Raw genomic sequence first — 16,864 nt, 5'->3', positions numbered from 1 at the left:
TCGTCAAGCATTTTCCTCAGAGCAGTAACGTTTTCCTCCGTAACTGACGTTCGTGGCCTTCCCAGCCTCTCAGAATCCTCCAGAGTGAAATTTCCCCTTTGGAATTCGCTATACCACCTGAATATCGTTGTACGATGTGGACAATCATCATCTAGTGCAAGAGTCATTTCTTCTAAGCACTGGTCTATGGTTAAACCATGCACAAAATTATACCGCAAAACTGTCCTTATCTCATTTCGCGACCACGATGCCATCGCAAGCACTTTACACTCTCACTACTAATGAATAACTGAGCCCATCGACTTGGCGCGGCGGCTACTATGCATGTATGAACATGTCTCAACATGCAGCAACAAGCAGCTTCCTGTGATTCATTGTTGCGTCATATTGCAAAACTTTCCTAGTACCCTTTGTATTATGTTACATTTCAGGCGCATTAGATTATCAAACAAGGTACTCCAGCATTTAAAAACTAATTCTAGAGTGTGTGCTAAAAATTTCACCATGTGGCATTCAGATGTTAAAATAGCCATGAATTAAAATTGTGTAGCAGTTATTTTTAATGTGGAGGACAGGTGAACAGTGTTAAATGGTTAACCCATCTGCCTGAAATGCGGTAGGGAAATCCTCTAAGAATATTATCAATAGAATCATTATCTGAAATTATGAAATTTATCGCAGCGTTTCTCTGAAGGTGGGAAAACTGGGAGAGGCCATGGAATCGGAATTGTACCCGACATTTCTCTGGGAGCCATTAAAAACATGCGGTAGAAATCTAGTGTCGATCAGATGTTTCTTTCTCCCTTAATACATGAGAAATTTACTTTCATTAATGTACATAGATTTCAAACGTTTGTCCACGTGGCAAACATTAGAAAAGGAGCTCTTTACAGGTTCGCGGAGCATTTTAATATGAACAGGACTTTCAAACCACATGATTACTAAATATGTATTCATAATTTCTCGTAATTCCTCTGACCTGGCGGGCGGTCGTGCCTGTATAAAAACAAGTTGAAAGAATGGGTACGAAAAACAGATTCAAACGCAGTAAACGAAAGCAAGAATAAGTACAGCAAATGAAATGCAATAAAAAGCTAAAAAAAAAATTAATTACACTAACCGAGTTCGTTCGGGACCCTTCCGACTTTGAGGGATCCTAGAGAAACGTGTTCCGACGTTGATACGAACAGTAGGTCCGCGACCAAACACTACTTATTGACATCGTTTTATTTTAACTTAAGAATTAACGTCATTGTACACGGCCTCTTTCAGTACATAGATGTGAGCAAAGTGGGTTTGCTACTTAGTCCAACGATCTCGTATTGCAGATGCACTTCGACACGAGTTGCCTTCGTATTGCGCTACTCCAGTGGAGACATACGGTCACTGCAAGGCGAAGTTGGTGCGCTGCGATATAAAGATATTCAATGGAGGTAACACGACCTGCTAAAGGTATGAATTGACCAAATCCGTACGAGCAGAACCCGATACCATAATACCACCTTCAGCCGCTTAAGCGGTAGACACGAGATAGTCTGAAGGCTTGGCTTCATGAGGTTTATGTTGTGAAGGGTTCACGCCACGCTTTAATCCTACCATTAGTGCCAAAAAAGCGTAAATCGAGACTCGTCAGACCACATGATCTTTTGCAGTCTTGCGTTGGCGGCGCAACTCCAGTTGAATTTTTAAAATTTTCACAGAAAGAAAAAGTGGTTTTCGTAATACGACAGACAACTACCAAATCCAAGATTCTTCAATCTTGGATTTGGTAGTTGTCAACTACCAAACTACCGTTTACAACCGAACTATGCCTACAGCATAGTTCGGTTGTAAACGGGTCCTTCGTTGCCTAAATTGAATTTTTTAATCATTTGCTGCACACACACACACACACACACACAGGACCTTCCCTTCTGACTCACAATTGCTTTAAATTCCTGTGGTCTCGTTCTTGGAGTACCGGCGCATTTCTTATTTTTCGAGCTGCATTCTCGTTTTCTTCCGCTTATTGTATACTTTAGAAATGGTTTCTTTCGACACAACGTTTGTTGCTTTCAATTGCAGCTCTCCCTCCAACAACAACCCCTAGCTGAAAATCGGAAAGGTCGGCTGTCTTCCCCAATCAACTAAGATTAGTCAGGAAAGCGTACAGTATTTATCTCATGCCAAGAAACTCATACCACGTGAAAACCTACGTTTTCAGTACACTAAATTTTTAATTTTTGAATAATTTATCAGTGGCGAAAAGACAGAATAAATCGCTTCAAAAGATATCAAATTATAAAAAAAAAAAAAAAAAAAAACTTCCTCCAGACTTTTTCAGCGGGTTCTAGCTGTATCTAGTTCACTTCTTCTGACAGAGAGTCCGCTTTTTGTAATGATTTAATCCCTAAAGTCTGGCTGCCCCACGACTGGCTAATTTCCACAGCTTGTACGCAATGCAGATAAACACTAAGAGTTGAAGAGTCCGTTTAACTAAGTAGTGTCGTTTAGTATCCGGTCTTGCAGAAACTACTCGAACCATTCAAGAAGGACGATCTGCATGGTATAGAGATAAACAAGAGATATGTACAGAGAAGTAGCCATTATTAAAGCGGAAGGCGTCCACAAAGAGGCGTCTCTCCACAAGCACCTGCTCTGAGAGATTTACGACTAGGTGGAGGCGGACAAGAAGATCAGTAGGAGGTGATACACCTTGTCGTTGCAAAATGGGGCTTTAAAATCTCCATTCTCATTTTATCGAAGATATTGTGCAGTAATTGAACCCAGACACAGAGATAATGCCAGTCCGAAAAGCTGATTTATACTCCAATAAATTCCCCTCGGATAAAGCTTAAACAATTCCCTATTTCTAGCGAATATACAACAGTTCCTTCAATATTTAAATATCTTGTTAAAAGAACGGCCAGCAACATTTAATAAACCATTCAACCGTAAGGTTTATTAAAATTGGTTTATGGCATGGTTTATTAAAAATGATCGCATATTTATTGGAACTGCGTTGTATGTTTTACAATGGAAAATCATTAAAACAAGCTGGTATCACAAATCCTATCTTTAAATAGCTGTATTTTTTTTCTTTGAATGACTGCATTTGCTAAGACAATAATGAAACATTACCATACAACAAACAAATTGGGATCCTTCACTCCTATTACACATTGCGATGAAGCGATCCGGTTCCAGCATTTCGGTGTCTTAAATATCAAAAATTTCAAGCTCTTTAACGTAGTTTCGTTTGATCATTGCATTAGTGGTAATATTCTTTTAGATATTCTGTCCCAGCAATAATCATCCCGTCTTTTCGACATTGTTTTTATATACTTAATGATAATATTAAATTATGGTCATAGAACTCAGAAACCTCAACAGTGGCATTATTCCATAAGAATTCTGCATAACGACATTACATTTATTACACTCTCATATGACATACATTTCGCATACCTTGATTAGATATTATCCCCTTCCAATATCGGATAATTAATCCAAATCCTAACTTAAGCGCCTTTTTCACGTTGTGAAAAAGGCGCTTAAAAAAGTCCTCGCATCATTGACGGGATTCAGACTCAGGTATTTTCCACCCGGTATGAGGAGAACGGTGATTATACCAATTATGCTACGCAAGAGGACATCTGGGGGAGTACTGCAGTGTCTTCCTTCTCACACCGGGTAGAAAAGGCCTGGATTCGAATTCGTCATTGACGCAAGGAACTTTTATGAGACAATAATGAAACTAACTGAGCCCCGTGGCTCAGTTAGTTGGTCTCAGGCGTGAATGGCAAGGAAATCTACCAAGAACATGTGCTTTTTTTTTTTTTTTTTTTTTTTTTGTGCATATCATGCAAGGACACAATTTGAAATATATTAACAGAGCATCGATACCATACATTAAAATTACACAATGAAAAATAAAAAAAACGCATTATTTACAGATGACGATTATATATATATACAAAACCAACAGCTTAGTGTATTGTTAGATATCCTATAAAAACAAAGGGATGTCTATCAGAAGGCATTTTACTAGGATTCATGTATTCAGTTTTTTGAGGATTTTCAGGCGATGTGTTATCAATGGAAAACATAAAGAAATCTTCATCTATACAAAGCATAATATTTAGTTATGATAGGAGGATGAATCTATTCGCGAGATGTCTTGAACAAAAAGGCAAAGTAAAAATAAAAATATTAAAAAAACCTAAAGGAATAAATTTGGAAGCCACAGGAGAATAGCTGAAGATACGAGAGAGAGAGAGAGAGAGAGCGAGAGAGAGAGAGAGAGAGAGGGGGGGGGGGCATCACGAATTTAGTGGTCCCGATATACTTATCTGTAGCTGGCAAAATTCTTTATTTTGATTTTTATCCATTTTGAACATTATTAAACTTTTTGAATTATTCTTTCCACGGTACATTCTACTTGCATTCCCCATCTCTCTCTCTGCCCTTTTATATACTTAAAATATTATTTCACCGTTTAAACACTTCTAATTTATATAATTTCCACTATTACAATTATTGGTTACACTATTCCACATTTTCATAATGCGTTTATATTCTATATATATTAGTTTCTACTATTTTGCAGAAAAGTCTCTATCTGCTATGTGTTCAATATTTTTTCCTACAGTTTATCTTCCCACATTATTTTGCCATTCTTCATTCAGAAATCTTTCAACGTTGCTTTTGAAGTCGATCTCCACAGTCCGTTTCGCACACTCTTCTTCAATTTGTTCCACCGATGCTCAGTAGGTCAAGGTCGGAGCTCTGACATTCTAGTGGTACCACCTTGTCATCTTTAAACCAAGTCGTTCCATTATTCAATACAGTACAGCAAAAAGCACTGTCTTGCTAAAAACGGGTGCGTGCTTCACTGTAAATTCCATCAACACAGCAAGTGCAGCGGAGATATTGGAGTCCAGCTGAAAGGGCTTTGCTGGCTATGGCCGAACCCAAATTTGTTTATTAGATTGAAACAGCATATGTCCTGATTCATCACTCCAGAGAAAGCATCCTGCAATATCTAGTTTCTTCGAGTTCGGCACCACTGAAACCGTGATCGAGCACATTTTTGATAATCGGTTCATGTGCGCAGGTCGTCCACAAAGACCATCCCGATGCAAGGGATAGTCTTCATGGACGACCGTTCCCTGTTGACAATTTCACAAATCTTTGCAAATAGAGTCTTCGAATTAGCAGAATGACTTCAATCTTTGTCCTTTCGCATCGTGTGGAAAAAGTTCGATTGCTGTTGTATTGAAGACTTTTATAGACTTTTTATAGCGGTCAATCGTGGACAAGAGTTGCACGATGTCCGAGAAACAACTTCCACAGGTGGAGGCGGTGGTTTAGAAGTATTTCGTGTTTCGTTGACAGTGACTGCTTTCATTGGTTTGTTTAGTTCACTTCGTTTGGTTAGTCTACTTTTATAACGAAATCATAAATATAAGTTATGACTACCCCCGGAAAACCTGCACCTCTAGATGGAAATTACCGGATCCCATCAACTTGTTCGTGCTCTTTGAATGCAGGTCCTTCGGGAGTTTGATTCCCTGAATTTTATTTCTGGCAACAGCAGAAGAAGAAGAAAGCCAAGGGATACCTTTTCAGATGTATGTTGATAATCACAAAAGTATTTTCTTTCTCGTAGGAAGAACGTCTTTAGCCTACTTATCTTTTTAGGAGCGCCCAACGCACTCCAGTGTCTAATCAAAGATATACAACTTTTCGGATGTCACCATAGTTTTTATTCCCGTACTCAGTTGATTTCCGTCATCTACACATCCAAAAGTTTTAAGAGAAGATAAAAAAAAAAAGAGTTGTTAAACTTTATCCAACTTTCTTCTGAACTTTTCAGCCTGGTAACAGTGGGTGCTGGAGCCGAGTTTTTGTGTTTCTCTGTATATCAAAAATACTCTATATCTGTAATCAAGCTAAATGAAGTGATACTTAATCATGAATACTTAGAGGAGTCTCTTATTCATACAGAATACAAAATTACTTGTACACCTTTCAAACACCTTGTTACCGCTTTAGCGCGTTTGAAAGTTAAAGGTCTAAATTCTGTTCTTTTGCCAACATTCATGGTGGTAAATAAATCTAGTTCAGCCCCACTATAAATATTACACACAGAATACAAAAGCATTTCTTTTGGGAGTCTAAAAACGAACTTCCAGCTTTCTTTAGTTGGTTACAAGCGAGAAATTCCTTGGTCAAACTGATGCTGTAATTATATCTTAAAACATTACGAGGTGGCCCATATTTATATATGGGACACCTCACCTCAATGCCGAAAGAGATTGGCATTCATGGACAAGGAATTATTTAAAGCAAGATCATCTCGTATAACCTGAAAGAAAATCTCTCGGTTTAGTTAGCGATTCAAAGAATAAAAACGATCTAATTATGAATTAACATCGCCGTTTCTTGGCCTAATGAATTTCCCCATCGTTCTTTAGCTGTCATCAGTTGGCATTTTACTTTCTTTTCTTTATGCTGGAAAGGGAGGGTTGTCTTTCCCCCATCGCAATTTCTATATACAGGATCACTTTCTACTTTCTAAAACAAGCTTCGGCGTTATGGCAAAGATGATGTAACAGTTCAATGAGAAACTGTCGCCCAGGGATACCAGTTACCCTGGGTGGTGTGCGAGACACTTCTAGAAACAGGGTGTTGCGTACAAGTTCTTTGTCCTTGACCCGTTCTTTTTTCACCTCTGTCGTTACAGACATGATCTAGGCTAATAAAGTTTATTGAATTTCTTTTCAAATTTTTTTATGTTTGTTTCCTGAAGGAGTTTCTCGGGACATCTTAGAGCGAAATTCTCAACTTCAGTTAACATTTTCGGTGCAACTATAGTGTTTTCAAGAAACGAAAACACCAGCGGATGAGATGTCATTCTCAACACCGAAAATTTTCAAGTTTCATCTAGCACAGTCTACATTTCGACATTGCGTTAATTGTCCAATTCGCTTAATGTTATTAAACTTGCCTCGAATGCTATTAAACTTGCTCGAATAAATAGTTAATAAAATACAATACAATATAGTTATATAAATCGATATTTTAGCAAAGCCTTTTAATAATCGATTATTATAGGCTTCGCTTTTATAATGTATGGAACTGCTATTGCAAATAAGGTTAGAAAATTTGATGATGCTTCAAGATAAGCAATTTTTTTTTTACTAGTAATATGTATATACGGCATTTATGGCCTATTCGTTGCCCTCGTGTAATGGACGCCTCCGATTTTATAACAGAAGCATATGTAGCTTTTTTTTATGCATTCCCCCCCCCCCCGATTTACAGTTTATGCATCCTGACTACATTGCAAATAGCACGATTTTAAGCAGAAACTAAAATTGAATTTATGAGTTAATAAATAAAAACAACAACAACAACAACAACATTCGCTCCTATCTTGTCAATGATTGCTTAATTTTCTTACAAGGAGATATCTTATATGCCAAGCCGAGACTGCCTCTTCCTCCCGATTACCGCGATCCTGGTAAACTCTCCCTCTACCTTAACCTTCCTAAGTTAGGAATACTCATATTCCACATGTAAAAAGATGTCCCTCCTTCACGTAAATAATTAAATATTTCTGTGTTTTTATTAGTGAAATCTTCGATTTAATCAGTGATTCTTTAAAATTCCATCACGCATTTCTGTTAAAATTCATTGGAAGCGACTTTAGGAGGAAGGCACAGTTTGTTTAATGGTGGCAACGTCCGATCATTATGCGACAAGGAATGCAGATGTTAAAAATAATATCAAAAAGAGATAATTCTCGTCTTTTTTGCCACTGTGACCGAGATAGTTGGTTTTGGGCGAGGATTCAACATTTAACAGACAAAAATAAGAAACAAAAGTTCCTACAAACCTATATCTTAAAAGTCTTTATTTGTTTCCGAGATATTAAACATCAATCATAAATGAAAAACATAAAAAGAAACTGAAATAAACCTCTAAAAGGAAAACATCTAAAGCAGCTGTTCAAAGCAACCTTCATTTTGTTCAATACAACATTCAGCGCGACAAATCCACAATTCTCTGGCATGTCTTATCGTTTTAAAATTATCCTTTAATAGTTTCAGCAGTTTCCAGAATGAAATTTCTCAGTTCGTTTTGCGTGGTAACAAGCGCAGAATAAACCATGTATTTCATGTGATCCCAAACGAAAGCTGTGAGACTGGGTGATTGGGTGGCCACCGTACAGAGCAGTTCCGACCATTTCATGAGTTATTGGGCTTCGTATTTAAAAAGACCGAAACCTAGGGAAAAGAGAGCTCGTACACCATTCTACATAAATCACATTCTCTTCCGATCTTCAAGTGCTGGTAGTCCAGATAACTGGACTACCAGAGTTCACACAGTTATTACTTTTTCTATATTGAACAGACAGTGAATCTCTGGATTCTGAAATAGCTTTGACCCCTGAATTAATAAGATTTTCCACAAGAAAACATTGATTTAACTACTGATTATCCCGAGACTGACCTTAAAATTCTAAATGATATTCTCTACTCAACTTGTTCAGAAACTACAAAAGTTACCAATTAAAGCTTCGTATTATGCATCCAAAAAGAAGAAAACTACGAAAAGGACCTGCCCATAGTGGTCTCAAGATCTTACTCGTTTTAGTAGATAGGTACATCAACACCAGAAAATTCCAAGAGCATCGTAACTGGCCTCCTGAAGAGGTACAAAGATATTACAGTTAACATATTATTGTCAAGAAGCAATACGACAAAGCTACAGTCTTGGATCAATTTTGTCCAAAGCTATGGTAACAAACACCGGTGGGGGTTATTACATAAGATCTCAAGGAATAAGGTATAAGCTCCCAACATCTTTGGTGCAGTAGTTTATAATTCTGCAGAGACCGCAGATTGGGAAGATACCGTTAATACTACACTGCTCGACAAATTTACAGAACAAAATGTTTTTCATGAATGTTTTATTGTGAACGGTGTCGCCGAATGCGAATAGTTGATATAATGAGCATCCTGGCATTCAAATTCCGAGATTTAATATAAATCGATATATTACCTTACTGAGCTGCACATTATGCAAATTATTCATGCCTATAAAAACACGGGTTGCGACCACATCACTTTATTCCCCATTTTTTGGCTTGTTCAGTGGGATATCCACATCTCCAGTACTCAGGATGGCAAGTCCTCATCGTTTAGATGATCCTTTGAGATGGCGGGTGGTTCGACGACTTGAAGCTGGGTAATTGCAGGGGGAGGTGGCATGTTGACTTACTGTGTCACGAAAAATCCTCTTGGCATTATGGAAGCAGTGTCAGGAGCAGGGTCGCGTTAACGCTACGGTCAAACCGGTGGCCTCACCCGTAGAGGGACCTCATTTTCAGTGTAAATAATTTCTAAAGTAGTAATAAAAATTTCTAATAATAATAATAGCTTTTACAGATGACAGAAAAATATGTATCAATGTATGGACGAATAAAACTCTCTAAAAACAAGTTTTTTAAAAACTTACGTAGTATTTGTATTTATATGTACGTGTGTAATATATATATAAGCAAGCTTGTTTCACAATGGAATATACACCCATCGATTGCGTACTGTGTTCACATGAAAAAAGACTACAGAAATGTGAAGCACTGGTAAGAGAAGCTGCAGTATGACCAGCTTAAATGGAATGTCTGTTTGAAATTTCAAGATGCTGTGGTTCCTTCTGGGTTTGCACGGTGGTTTCTCTAACTCCCTTGATTTCTCTCCTTTCTCTAGGAGAGCAGCAGGGCAGTAGATCCGTACTACAGTAGAAGAGAATAGTCTGCCAGTTTAATTACAGCTTGACGCATAAAATGAATAAACAATCAATTGGTTCAAAGAAATAGCCTCATTTTAATCACTCCGTATCAAGCAATTTTTTTAAAGCATTTGATCCTCAAGGAGAATCTTCAGCTGGAGTATCCAACTGAAGATTCTCCTGTATGCTTGAAGGATGGTCAATTTGATCCTTAATAATATGCAGTCTATTTTCCCAAATTGTCTAATGCAAAAGTTTTAGTTAGCATCTACCATTTGCGCCCCCTGACTAATCGAGTTGGTCTTTACACCCGTTCCAACAGATCCATGTCCCTCTTGAAATGCAGTAACTGATGACGATGGTTAGGCTCCGGATACACCGTCGTCGCATACAATAGGATAATCATTTTGACCCCGCTGAAAAAATTCCAGAACCCGATGAGCTGGCTTAGCAGCCTGTCTGCACTGCTAACAAAAATTTCATGCCGAACTGTACAATGAACAGAAGATTAAAAAAATAGGGGGGGGGGGGGAATGAACAGAGAATGTTGATCAAAATTTAAATTCCTAAAATTTTCTTGAAAAATTCCATATTAAATTAAATTAATTTGAACAACTTTCACCCTTAAAACAATATCCTCGTATGCCCCATGCTATTTATTTATACATTTGATTTATCGTTGAGCCATCGATAAAACTTTGTTTTAGTTAGAAATATTCTTCCAATTTACCTTCGTCATGGCATTGATTTTCCAACAATATACTTTACCTTCATTGTTCGAATGTTTCTCTTCATTCTTATAAGGAATCTGAAACTTTTAACAATCCACTAATTAGGACTACTGCAGATGAAATCATAATGAAAACTCCATGTTGATGTGGTAAACACCACTAAAGTACTTGAGAGTAATCGTCATCCCTTTAGCTGGTTCGATTAGCTATTCAAGTTGACTAAAAAATCTTCAGATCTATAACTTTGGAGCATTGACCGAGTCTACGAGGTATCATCAGCAAGGTGTCCCTTCTTACCCAAGAGGAACTGCAGTGTAGGAAGTGGGTAAACCATCAAATATCCTCGGATGGAAGTTACCGCTGCTTTTCTGTCGGAAACAGCAAAGAATGCAACGTAATATCGCAACCATCCATCCGAGAATATTTACTCAACTGGAAGATGATTGTATCTCCCCATGGACTAAAACTGATTTTAAAATAATTTAAATAAATTATTTATAACCATTAGTACACTGGTGTCCAAAACTTAAGGACTAGTCAGGTTTTCACCTGTAGCTTCTCATAGGAGTGGCCTGGATATGGGAAAAGCATATCAAAGGAACCTCGTAGGTTCATTTGGTATGCTTCACTGCCAAAGATGGAACAAAAGGAAGAGGTGGTCTTCAATAGGAGATATGGCCACCCCCTAATGTCGATGCAGGTTTCGCACCACCTGTCCATATTTAAAACAATTTTGTTGACAAGTTCTTGCAGTAACATCGTCCATTCCTCTGTCAGCGCCATCTTCACCTGGTGAACATTTTCTGGTGAGTGTGGACGTGCCGCTAGGTGTCTCCTCAGAGCGTCCCATATGTGTTCGATGGGATTTAGATCGATGGAACGGGCAGGCCAATCCATACGAACAAGGTCCTCACTTTCCAAAAGCATATCAACAGCTGCAGTGCGATGGGATATGGCGTTATCATCCATAAACACGAACTCGGAGCCAATTGCACCTCGGAACAGATGCACATGGGGAAGAATTACCTCAGTACAGTAGCGTGCACCGGTTACAGTACCACCTTCCAGTATCTGGAGTTGTGTACGTCCATCCAATATAACGCCTTCCCAGACGAGAATACCTCGACCGCCATATCGATCCCTTTCAGTGATGTTTGTGGGATGATACCGTGTGCTAACCTCTCGCCAGATTAGCTGACGTCCAGAATCGCTGCTGAGATTGAATCTACTCTCATCAGTAAAGAGTACCTTAAGTAAAGATTTTGTGGGTTGTATCCTTTAGAAATAGTGTTGGTCCTTAAGTTTTGCACACCAGTGTATTGGTGCAACTATTTAATATTTTTCCGTTGCCTTTGATAGTTAGCTATTAACTAATACTTAAAAATGAGTAATTAAAATATTTTTTTATTTTAAAATTATAGTTATCTCTTATGACAGAACTTTTTCCTAATATAGCAATATTAGTTCGTAAGTATGCGTTTTCTGTTGTTTTTTTTTTGTTTAGGGAGTGTAAATGTTGTGAGCGATGGATGTGTTGAATGCCAACTGAGCAGCACCCTGCTGTACGGATGATGCCCGTGAGGAGGATAGAGGACACGCTCATTATTCCCAAACGAGGTACTACACAGTAGAAACGCAATGTGTCCATCAGAGGAGCTCATCGGGGGGGGGAGGTAGTTAGGGAGAGGAACAGAAAAACTGTTGCGTTGTAAGAACACGGCGGAGGGTGGGCTTATTCAAGACGGACGAACTGGATCCCGACAGTGGGGTGGGGGCACTAGTGCGGCAGACGTTTGCCCGTTACGAGGGGGAGGTATACGGTGCACTCATCTGTTTGTGTCCTTCCGTAAGGACAATCCCCTCTACGGATCCAGTTAACTAATTGCGGATTGTTTTCTCCCTTTAGACATCAGCTGATTGACGGATTTCCAAACTATGAGGACCGCTTCATCCAGGATGCTTGCTTGAATCGGGGATGGACAAATGAAGAATCTGTTGAAGTGATGCGGAAAGGAGGCCAATGGCGTACAGTTGCTATTGATTGTTTTATTGAGTATTTTTGTATCATTAATCAGCTGTACTCGCAATTCGCAATGTAAATTTCTTGTTGCTAATAAAATTGATTTTTTAATCACAAAGAAAGAGAATGATCTTCTTTCAAACCATATGCACTTTACAATCTGGATAGGCTGGGAACGAGGGTGAATAACAGAAAATTTACTATCGATGATCCCCGTATTGCACATTCAGTACTTTCCACCAAGATTAAGAAACGTTTTAGGGCGTTCTGCTGCTGCTACTACTGTATACAAAAGGATAATATACAAAACTTATCGCTGCTTACTAATATACAGGGTTGTTAAAATTAAAGTATCCCCATGTAGAGGGCTCTGGAGCGAGTTCTAAGGCTCGTACTGAAGAGAAATTTGAACAATAGGTACAATGAAGAATGCACTCGCAATTTATTGGGAAAAAAAATTTGTTACAAAATTTGTCACTGTATGGCGCGTAACCATCTTAGTTAACTTACGATTATGCAAATAACTTACGATTATGCCAATAACTTACGATTATGCAAATAACTTACGTTATTTGCATAATCGTAAGTTATTGCCACAGTGCACTACTCAGCTCTAGTGTACTGTAGAAAAGCAAAGCAGTCTCTTCAAAATAATACAGTAGATGCCAACAACGTTGCAAGAAAAGGCGCTATTAGTGAAGCTGCACTATCAGAACAGCAACAATGCAGCTGCGGCTATCAGAGAATTCCGGTGTCAGAAGCGCATAAGGCCCACGTGGACCTATGACTGTTTGTGCTGTCCGCAAAATAATTGCGAAATTTGAAGCGACAGGACATCTTGGGGTTCAACCAGGTACAGGTTGAAAACGAGTGGACTCCTCTCGTGTTGAAGATGCGGCTATTTCTGTCGTGGATTTATCAAGTCAATCTCCATGTGGTAGCGTAAGTGTGCCAGCTGTTTCTCGTGAAGTGGACATGCCATATTCCACTGTAAGGCTAGTAGTCGGTCTCAAGCGTAGATAGCAAGGTTCCTCCCCCCCAGAAATTTGGGGGGTTTCGTGCAGCAAAACAGACAAATCGACCATAGAACACACGCAATTAACAGACATATGACACACAGCACGGCAGATGAATTTAATTATTCGGGTGGCCTAAATAAATAATAGTTAAAAATAATAGTTGTAAGGCTAGGAATGCGTCAGGTGTTGCGGTACTATCCTTACAAGATGCACATGCTACAACAGCTAAAGCATGGTGATGCAGATATTCGTTTCACATGAGCACTTCAGTTTCTGGCGCGAATGACAATGGATATCACTTGGCCATGGAACATCCTTTGGAGTGATGAAGCCCACTTCTGCTTAAATGGACAAGTGAATACGCACAGCTCTCGCATTTGGGCAACAGGAAACCCTCGAGTTATCCAAGAGGTTCCGTTGCATTTTCCAAAATTGACAGTGTGGTGTGGATTTACGGCCACATTCATGATTGGGCCATATTTTTTTTTTGAACAGGCAACACTGACTGAACCCCGCACCTGTTCCGTCACTGGACAGCGATATAATGAAACGTTGGCAAATTTCGCAATACCAAAGCTGCAACAACGTGGTGCCTTCAGGATACCATATTCATACAAGATGGTGCACCACCCCACATTCACCGTTGTGTCAAAAGATTGCTAAGGCAACACTTTACAAACGAACGAGTCATCAGCCATTGTTTCCAGATATCTTCGCCACCCCGATCAATGGACCACATCCCATGCAACTTTTGGCTGTGGGGTTTTTTTGAAGAACCAGGTGTATCGGGAAGGATGTCAAACTCTGGCAGATCTTAAGGACAGCATTAGACGTCATATGCTAGTTATTCCAGTTGACATGTTACGTTTTGCTGTAGAAAATGCTGTTCTTCGAATGGAAAAAGCCGACCGGGCTAGCCAGGTGGGTAAAGTGCCTGCCTGGCAACCCCAAGGTCGCGGGTTCGAATCCCGCTTCGGGCTTGGATCAAAGTACTGCAAAAACTTTGGGAGGTGCACTATGGCCACAGAAGCCGATGCGCCAACAACTATAAAAAAAAAAAAAAAAAAAAAAAAACCCCTCCCTTTTCACTGTACAGGCATTTGAATAGTTATCTTGACTATCCAAATGCCTGTACAGCTCAGCCTTAAATTTATTTAAGCTATCAACTTTCACAACAAAAGATGGAAGTCTATTCCACCAGACAGCTACCCGCTGGCTAAAGGCAAATTTCCGCACATCTATTCTACAACGGTCTTTCCTCAATTTGAAACTGTTCCCCCTCAGGTTCTTAAGCTGAGCAAGAGGAAGAATCCCATCAGCATTCAGCTTGCTCAACCCATTCAAAGCCTTATACACCTCAATCAGACCACCTTGCAGGTGCCTACGCCCCAGGCGCTGCAATTTGCAGAACTTAAGCCTTTCTTGGTAAGAGCACCCCTCTGTCCCCTTACCAATCTTGTTGCCCTTCTTTGTACACGTTATATAAACTCTACATTCTTCCTAAAATGAGGTCTCCAGATCTGCACACAGTACTCTAGGTGTGACCTGACCATTGCCTTGTATAATGGGATAATCACCTCTCTGTCCCTGCTAGCAAAATTCCTATATATCATTGACAAGACTCTATGACCTGCTCTGGCAGCCCATCTGCACTGCTCAGCGAACTTCACATTTGACTGCACAATTGTAGTACCACACAGTTGGTACGTTTCTCTTCGGTTATTGATACCCATATGCAGTACTTTGCATTTGTCAATGTTAAACTTCAGTTGCCACTTCTCAGCCCATTTGCCCAACTAAAAAATCGGTATTGCTCCGATGACATAATTGAAATGCAGCATGATAGGCAGGTATTTCTTTAAACGTGCTTAAGCGCGGCGGAGTTGGTTCGAAAGTTCGGAGACAGTTTCGGGCGGATGACAATGGAGCAACTGGCGCTGTCTTCCGTACGGCTACCACAACTGGAGGGCAGGGCCATCCAGTCCAACCAACTGGAAGTGTTTCCTGTGCAAGAAGAAGAAGAAGAAATCTTTATTGTACAGTAAAGATACAGATACAATAATGTGCCCGCCACAGCCAGGAGGCCAGGGGCTTGACAATGATATGGGGTAATATAAAAATATGTACAGTATAAAAGATAACATAACAATTAAAAACATAACATTAGCCATTCAATAGATATGAGTATGTATATAGTTGTGAGGCAGACAGTACACCAAGGTATGTACACGTGATGTCGATGTTTGTGGGTTGCCCACTTCAATATCCAGTATTCAATGGCGAAGATGGGCTTCATGAGAGAAGGTACTGCGGATGCCCATATTTCACAGGCACACAGAAAGGTAGGATACAGAACGGTTTCCAGATATCTGATTGTGGTTCTTGCGTCTGTGTTATGAAGAAGATGTTGACGGGCAATCGAGCGCATTCGGCTGATCTTGCGTAGAACACATTCGATGTGACAGTTGAACCTAAGGTTTGGGTCGAAGGTTACACCGAGATCTTTGTGTTTAGTTACACTTGGAATAACTGCACCCTGCAGTGAGGGTTGTATGGATGTGGGACACTTCTTCAGTGAAAAAACCATAATAACGGATTTTTGGGGGTTCAGTTTAAGACCGAAATGGTTGAAATGGCTAGAGAAAGCTGTGATCTTATTACAGATTTCCGATGTGATCACTCCCCTGTCGGCTGATGGTGATATTTCCGTTAGGAACTTTATATCGTCGGCGTAGGTAATAACATCATCTCTGTTACACACAAACGGAATAAGGAGGGCGGTAAAAAGTAACCCCGATAAAACGCCACCTTGCGGCACACCACCATTGATGGATCGGGTATAGGAGAGGTTGCGACGAGTGAGGTACACTATACACAATGACTACGTAGAGGTAATGAGATGACATTCTGTACTCTTATGTAGATGGAATGGGATCTTTTTTTGTCTAACAGAATGATAGTACCTAACTACTTCGCGCCACATTGGTTGACTACTATTTGCAGGGAACCACCATTATCCATATGGCATAATCAGCCGCGATCCTAAAAACCTGTAACATAGTCAGAGAATTACTCGACCAATAGTAATAAATAATAGTAGTAACCGGACACAACCAACAAACCACTCCATGCACTTGGTACGTGTACTCGAGGGAGGAAAAAAATCCCATAAAGAGAAAATTAATAAATAAATAAATTTTCTGTTTATACTCTGGGACGACCAAACGGTCAGAGGAGTTCACAAAATAGACAGAATACAAGAAACAGCACCGTATTCAGTAGTCACGGGCTTGAACCCCGGTCACTCAAGGCAC

The sequence above is a fragment of the Mastigoproctus giganteus genome, chromosome 5 (assembly GCF_048544385.1).
Source record: "Mastigoproctus giganteus isolate SK-2022 chromosome 5, ASM4854438v1, whole genome shotgun sequence".
Classification (NCBI taxonomy): Eukaryota; Metazoa; Arthropoda; class Arachnida; order Uropygi; family Thelyphonidae; genus Mastigoproctus; species Mastigoproctus giganteus.
The sequence above is the reverse complement of the archived record's forward strand: the minus strand, read 5'-3'. Positions refer to the sequence as shown.